This window comes from Schistosoma haematobium, chromosome 4 (assembly GCF_000699445.3).
Source record: "Schistosoma haematobium chromosome 4, whole genome shotgun sequence".
Taxonomy (NCBI): domain Eukaryota; kingdom Metazoa; phylum Platyhelminthes; class Trematoda; order Strigeidida; family Schistosomatidae; genus Schistosoma; species Schistosoma haematobium.
The window spans coordinates 4,007,840-4,016,206 of record NC_067199.1 but is presented as its reverse complement, the minus strand read 5'-3'; positions in this window follow the sequence as shown (position 1 = coordinate 4,016,206).

The following is an 8,367-nucleotide window of genomic DNA, read 5'->3' as shown; positions in this document are numbered from 1 at the left end:
CCTTGTTTCTAATTATTTTCCAGATAAAATCAAATTGTAATGTGAACTATTTTCAAATTGATTAGTTTCTACAAATCTTTCATCTGAAATGTTTTGAAACTTATTGGTCTCTGCACTTGATCTTAGTCTAGGTAGATGCACACAGTTTCTACCTACCTGGTTAATCTATACCAACGTAACTTATTTATTTATTTGAACACATAAATATTGGTACAAAGGGGAACCGAATACATTTGCGCCACACAAGTCACTTGATTTGTGTATCGCCTGTGATACTGCCCGGGTGCCCAGACTGGATCAGGTGGTTTTCTTAGGGGGCCACATTCGGAGCCTTCGATCTAAAGGTCTGATCCACATGGCAGTAGAGCATCGTCAGGAGATATAGTCCCATGTTAGCCGGTGACCAACAATAGGTTCATACGCCATTTGTTCCTTTAGGATTTTGAAGCCCATGTGAACTATTGATTTGGAACGAGGGTTTCCCAGCTCCCCTCTGTGGATCCTTCATGTCCACCAACCCTGTTAGATCATTGGACATTCGATTTTTGTCTTCTCCATTTCTTAAACAAAACCTGTGTGGCGAGAATGTAGTGGGTAGGAATTCCCTTGCGTTGTCATGTGAGAGCATTCGGAGAGAGAGAGCTGACTCTCCCCACCCTTGGTCGTACCAGAGCATTTGGGGGCAACTTTTGAAGGTAGTTAATCTAAGTGAATAAAACAATGTGATAATATCAGCCTGCGAAAAATTACCTGTTTTCTATGTATGCGCGTAAATCAACCTAACACAAATGCGATACTGTCAAGAATTAGAAACCAACAATTTACCGTTAGTCTATTTGTTAGAAATTCCTCTCTCGATTTTGGTATTGTTATTTCATCTGAATAATGGGTCAACATATTCTGCCATTGAGCCAACCAGTGCAAATCACCTTTACAATTGTAGTTTTAGGTTGCTAAATACTGATAAAATGTTACATTTTTGCTAAATAGAATTTTTTCATAGTTACTTGCCATCCATTATCTTTGTATATTAATATGACTTATTGACGAATAAAGTACCGGGAAAAAGGGTAACAGTCTCGTTTGTTGTCAATTCATGTATTATCAGTACAATCCGTCTTTACTACCATGCTATTCCACTTGGTTATATCAGATATTTTATCAGGTTCTAAGCTTTTTCATTTAGAAAGACAATCTGAAGATTTTAAGACATCAAGCATTCATTTGTGTTAGAGTAAACTTTTATGGGTTATATTTGGAACTTTTGTTGAGGTTCTTGAGGTACTTTGTGAATGACAATAAGCATACATAATCACTTTGAGATGATAGAGAAGATATGGAGCTCAGGTGGATGATTTTGAGGGAGTTACATTCCCTGAACTGGATGAATTTAAATAACTTACTTTTGTCTAGAGTTTACGGTACAGAGGACATCTAGAGAGACAATGAGAGTTCTATGATTAAACCACCCATCTCAACGAAAGCAACTCCATGAAGGCGTAAGGTCGATTCTTGCTGGTTGCTTGCGTAAGTTTGGGGCTTTTTAGCTACCTACATTTCTGATGGAACTTTAAAAATTCCCCAATACCCTGCGTCTAACCTCACTATTACTTACCTGGTGATCCCAGCAGATGTTGTCAATATTTCTAATACATCTTTAATCAACTACTATTAACTTCCGAGTATCCTCTACCTTTAATGACCACGTTTCGCAGTCATAAATTTGAACATAACGAACTGCTGCACAGTATATTGAAAATCATGGAGCAGTGGATATTGATCTTGTTCTAGTATGGAAATGTTGTCCATTGGTTGTAAATTGACTAATGTAAAGTAAATACGCTTGATTAATTTAAAGTAAATGCGATTGACGTGAGGCTTCAAGAACTAGAACTTGATGCATGATAGGATTGTGGGTGCACATTGCTCAAGAGTTTTAGGCTGGTCTATATTATCTATAATCAAATAGGTTCGGCTTATAATTAAGTTATGATGTTTAGACATAAAGTAGACATGTTGTTGTAAATATGCATAATCTTCTGCATATTTTATTACTAAAGGTTCAACTTTTTATTTTGTGACTTTATGAACTGTTATCATTTATTAGATCAACCACTCACTATTTCCAATCCAATCAGCATTGAGCCGCATAGTAAGTAGTGGATAAACCACTGAAGTTTGCGTAAATTTACAGGGTTACCAATTGTTTAACCTATTCTTTTCGAAGCCTTAAGCGTCCCTTCAGAGCTAATCAATTTATCGCTCTACCAAATCGTATGAACTCTTGATAAATATTATTATTAGTCAAAGAATACTTGTGGTCTACACATATTGTAATGACTCTAAAAACAATGAATAACTGTGGGTAAAGTTGTAGATCATCAGCATTGATGATCTCTGTCTAATGATTGAGTCCCTACTCCAGTTATATGGAAATGATGTGATTAACAGCTAACTTAGATCACCCCTTCGTCGTATCAAGGTACTATGCATGCTTTGAAAACTATACAACACAAAGGACATTATTACAGTAATATATAATACAAAGTACTTACTTACTTACTTTCACCTGTTACTCCTAATGGAGCATAGGCCGCCGACCAGCATTCTCCAACCCACTCTGTCCTGGGCCTTCTTTTCTAGTTCCACCCAATTCTTGTTCATTTCTCTCATGTCTATTTCCATTTCTCGGCGTAATGTGTTCTTTGGTCTTCCTCTTCTCCTTTGGCCTTGAGGATTCCATGTGAGGGCTTGTCTTGTGACGCAGTTGGGTGCTTTCCTCAATGTGTGTCTTATCCACCTCCAGCGCTTCTTCCTCTGCTGGGATCTGGTTTGTTCTTTCCCACAGTACGTTGTTGCTAATAGTGTCTGGCCAACAGATCTCAAGTATTTTGCGTAGACAACTGTTAACAAACACCTGTATCTTCTGGATGATGGCTTTTGTAGTTCTCCAGGTTTCTGCCCCATAAAGTAGAATTGTCTTGACATTTGTATTGGAAATTCTGACCTTGGTGTTGGTTGACAGTTGCTTTGAATTCCAGATTTTCTTCAGTTGTAAATAATTATATAAAGTAGGTACAAGCAAAAATGTGACCACTACCGTATGAGCCAGTTCATGGCGTACGATTAACTGATGCACGTTGGTTGTCCTTGACTTTGACAGGGATCAATGATCTGTCCGATATTCAGTAACGTAATTGCCGGACGACATTTCATTGGCCTTACAAAGTCTTTAAGCATTAATTGAAATCTCTTCCTTATATTGTTCCATTACTGTTTAGGAAACTGTTCAGTATTTTGACTTCGGAAAATAAGAAAAGAATAAAAAGGAAAGAAAGAAGGAAGCACAGCTATCATAAAATTGATGATTTACAAGTGTTTAATCATTTCTGTGTTTTTTTTATGGTTGTTTCTTTTAATTATGATTCTATTATTGTTTATTCTATTTATTGTTTATAGGATTATAGTTTATGACTATTATTATTGTTATTATGTAATAAGGTGGCAATTATGAAATGGATGTGTTACAGATTAGAGGGTGACCCCGGTATATTTCATAATTAGTTCATAAGTCTCATATGTAATAATGTAAATATGATTTAAATATTCATTATAAGAATAGTGTTAATCACTTTCTATTGGACATAGTTACTAATTTGTTACTGGAACTGTAACCCCGAACCTTAATTCAATGAATAGAATTGCTTTTGATTTTGTAACGTGGTGAAAGTTGTTTCTTCAGAAAATAAACAATGTTTTCTTTAAATTCATAAAGACTTAAATGTTATATTAAGAATGGATTAATGTAAATGTTAATTACAAACAAACAAATAATTGTAGTTGTGTTAAATATTATGTCATTCAAGTTTTTTGTTTCTATGTAAGATATGTATTTTTTTAAAAAGGATGTATGTATGAATGTAAATAGGGGTATGAATAATGTAGTTTTTATAATTTGAATGAATCACTTAATTTTTGTATTTATGGTTTAGTCTTCAATACAATACGTTGAACCCAAATGCCCTGGTACGGCCGAGAGTGGGGAGAGTCCGCTCTCCCTCTCCAAATGCTCTCACATGGCCACGCGTATACAGCCTCTGCCAGGGAAGTCCTACTCACTGCCTTCTCGTGGCGGGAGTGTTGTTTACGAAAATGAGAGGACGAAAAGCGAATATCCGGCGCTTTAACCAGATTCCAAACCAATGGTGCACATGGGCTCCAGTATCTTGAGGGAACAAATGACGTATGAACCAATCGTTGGTCAACGGCTACCACAGGACTGCATCTCCTTACGATGCTCCACTGCCTTGTGGGTTAGACCTTTAGGTCAAAGGCTCAGGGAGTGGCCCCCTAAGAAATCTACCTGTTTCTGTCTGGGCATTCGGACAGTATCACAGCCCTCACACAAATCAAATGAGATTTGTGTTAAAATATAATAAAATAAAATAGATCAATACGTTGTTGTCAATTATATATAGAATAGATGGAATGTGGCTAGCAGTGGAATATAGGACTCTTGTTTTGTTATATTTAGTACTTATCAGCTAGATATATCTAGATCTCATAGTTGATCATTATTCTAGGATTCAAATCTAGTGTTCATTATTGAAAACCAAAAAGTACTGATTGATTACTTCATAGTGGTATGACACACCCTATCATTGTATTTTCATGATATCAGCGGAGGTTGGACCCTGAACTTTCAAATCTCACGGAGAGTTCTTAATCTTTAAATCGCTAAGTTGGCATCTAATAGTTTAATTAAATGTGTAACTTCAGTTGATCTATGATATTATACACTCTTCTTGCATTATCATTGGTCATTCTGGGTAAAGGAATGTCTTATTATTACTATTAGTTATTTAGTTATTCATACCAACTAGTTCTGTAGTGAACAAGAACATCAGTGGAGACAATCGAATGTATTTAACACAAAATTACAGGACTTGTTAATAAAATCTAACAATCATAAAATAATTGCTTACTTTGTAAAATGTCCACCAATTGACTTATAATGACTCAGACTTTATTGTTCTCACATTTTCATACAAATTACATTCTGTTTCCATCCTTTACTGTTCGATCCTCTTGTCTCTCTGCTGCCAGACCTTCTGTTCACGACTAACGTCATCTACTACTTATGTCAATATAAGTAGCACACACCACAGTTCTTATATACGGACATATGTTAATGACTATATGTACTATTTGATTGAAATAATGACCATTGCTCATTTGTGTAATTGAGATTAACATTCTATTTCTTTCTTTGTTTTTATTTAATACAATACATTTGTTAACATGATAGTAAATAAACAAGATAACTTACCTTTTTGATGAGTATTTCTGTGAACATCAACTCTGGGATTCTAGCACAACCAGGTGACAAGTCCCAAATAGAATGAAACGCACGTCCTGAATTTCATTGCTAGCCACTATCCATCTTTGCTTAAAAAGCTTGTGACTTGAGGTTATATCGAGGCAATCCGCATAGGATGCACATATGCCAATATGAGACTGATCAATTGCAGTGCTAAATAACAATGGAAAGATACAAATAAAACAATACCAAGTGAATTTAAACTTCACCTCATTGCACAAGCAAGTGGCTATCAGGACTCAGTAGATAAGTGGATAAAGCAGTGGCGTTTGGAGCGAACGGTACTGGGTTCGAGTCCCAGAGTGAGCACCAACTCTGAGATGCAGCTACATCCAGCTGACAAGTTCCAAATAGGACAAAACGCATATCCTGGATTCCACTACTAGCTACTATCCATCTTTGACTAAATATTTCTATTTATGTAATTCTTCGTCTTTCATTATTTTTTAATTTTTTCATTATGTTCATGAATGTATTTGTAATTGTGAATACTTATTTATTTATCAGATGGGTTTTGTGGATATTATAATAATTTCAATGGTTAAGATCATGAGTCAGTTGAAGCTAGACCACCATAGAAAGCCTGGAAGCACTGAACGTCCGTTTCGTCCTACTATGAGACTCCTCAACATTCCGGGTTTCTAATGGTGGTCTAGCTTGGATTGTCTCATGAATTCAACTATTAAAATTACTTTAATTCCCCTAAATCTTGATTCTGATGTAAATTTGTGACGAAAAACTCTTTCAACTTGTGTAATATCTTCACAAGTTTATTTTAGCTTATAGCTATTTACTAACTGTTATAACTTGTGACCACCAGTTAGAGAGCAGTGAATTATCGATCGGATCAATGACGGGTAAACCTGTATGAACAGTCTAGAGTCCTTATTGTGCCTGTTTCCTGCCAGTTAAGTCCAGAACACCAATCTGAGCCTCTGCGTTATGAATCCTGTATTTCAAAAATACTCGGTTTATATACCAATCAGACAGACTAAATCGTACCAATAAAATATGAAACGACATTTGTACAAGAATTAGCCAAATATGGCTGTGAATGAGAGAGGTAGTAATTAATATACTGGGTATAACTCAAGAATAGTAAAACGTATAATATTAGTTTATGGGTCAAAACAAATCTTATAATAAGAGGGATATGAATATACATAGTTTAGTTACTTAACAATTATACAATAGAAATATACGTTTAGTATTGGCCCATAAATGGATCCAAAAAGTTACCATTCATTATTATTGTCGGGATATAGCAGTAACATGATAAAATTCTATAGTTCCTTATTTAGTGAAGTTGTAATCTTTGATATGGGTGAATAAATTATGATATTACCATTGGTGTTCTGAAAATAAGATTACCGGCACTTACTTTAAACGGAAATGGATTGAACCAACAATTAACTTATTCAAATCAGTGAAATAAACACTTTCACGAGTATCATTCTAAGCTAAAAATTATGTTCATCCTTCACAGTGGCTAACAAATTGTCAAATTGAGAAGTAATTTAAAAAAGCTTTTAGTCTGATTGTTAAATCTGTGATTATACAACAATGAAGAAACCCCATAAAACTTTAATCATTCTGCCAGCCAGTCATCATTAAGCTCAGAATTAATTTATATCAGCCTAAGTTACCACTAGATAAAAATATAATGAAATGAAATTACTCAGATGAATCGAATAGTAATCAAAATAATAGTAGTGTTAGAGACTGTGAAAAAGGTTAAAACCTCGACAATATTTTTGGAAAAAAAGAGACAGACTGAAGCATTGTAAAATTACTAAATAATGTTGAGGCTCAAAATTCAAAGAAAACCAAGAATGGATGAATCCTTACGACAGATCCTAACGGATATCACCCAGTGCTTTCAACCAGTGACCTCACTTATAGCACGAACTTCAAGAAAATTGCCCTAGTTTACTAATACATCTCAGTCGATAACTATATGTACTAAAGTCACACCTTGCTTTGGGAGCTCCTAGTTTTTTTCAACCTTAGTTTTACTTCAGCGAACATGGTAAATTTAAGTAAGAAAAACGTTGACAGATATCAGAAGACTGATTTTAACTAATTTAGGTATTAATTGTCATCAGTAACAAAGTAGTTTAACTGGGGTTAATACAACAGCAGAAATTATATTGTTTGACTGGAGAATACCAATATATCTTTAAGTTTCAAGCACATAAAATATAGACTGACCAAGTTTATAGGCTAAAAAACTGAGGACTTATTTTACTGTTTAATGCACGCTCAAATGATCAAGCCCAATTAGTGATTTCACTGAAAGAGATTCATATCAAAAGATCAAATGTCAACCATATATTTGATTTCAAAATGAATTACTTTTAACAGTTCTGCTGATTTGCTAGTATTTATAACCTAAGTAAGGTACAACATTGAACTTTATTCAAACTAATCAAATTTTAATAAAGTTGGAGATAATATCACTACATTTGTGATGCGTGCTACTTATATTGATATAAGTGGTATATAACGCGAGTCAGGAATGTAATGTCTAGTAGCAGAAGATGGGGAAGATCAAGAAAGAAAGAGAGGGAATAGAAAGCAATTAGTATGGAAATGCAAGAACAACGAAGTTCGAGACAATTATTGAACATTTTGCAAATTAAGTATTATAGTATGGTTTTTCTATTTTACCAAGTAACTCTGTAATGTTGTGCTAAATAAAATTTGGTTGTCCTCACTTGTGTTCTCCTTCACTACACATATTGATACCACAGTAAGATTTTACTGACAATATTTATTCAGTAAGAGCCTGGTGAGATCGTTTACTTAATGTTATGTAAACTAACAATTGTTAACACTGAAATTAATTCAGATAAATCTAACTGTACATTTTAAAAAAGTGAAATTATTAGAAATGATGCTTCTTTTATTGAACTCTGTTTCAACATAACCATATAGCTTTTAAAATAATTAGATGAAGTATTCATTTCAAAGTCTACTATAGTTCC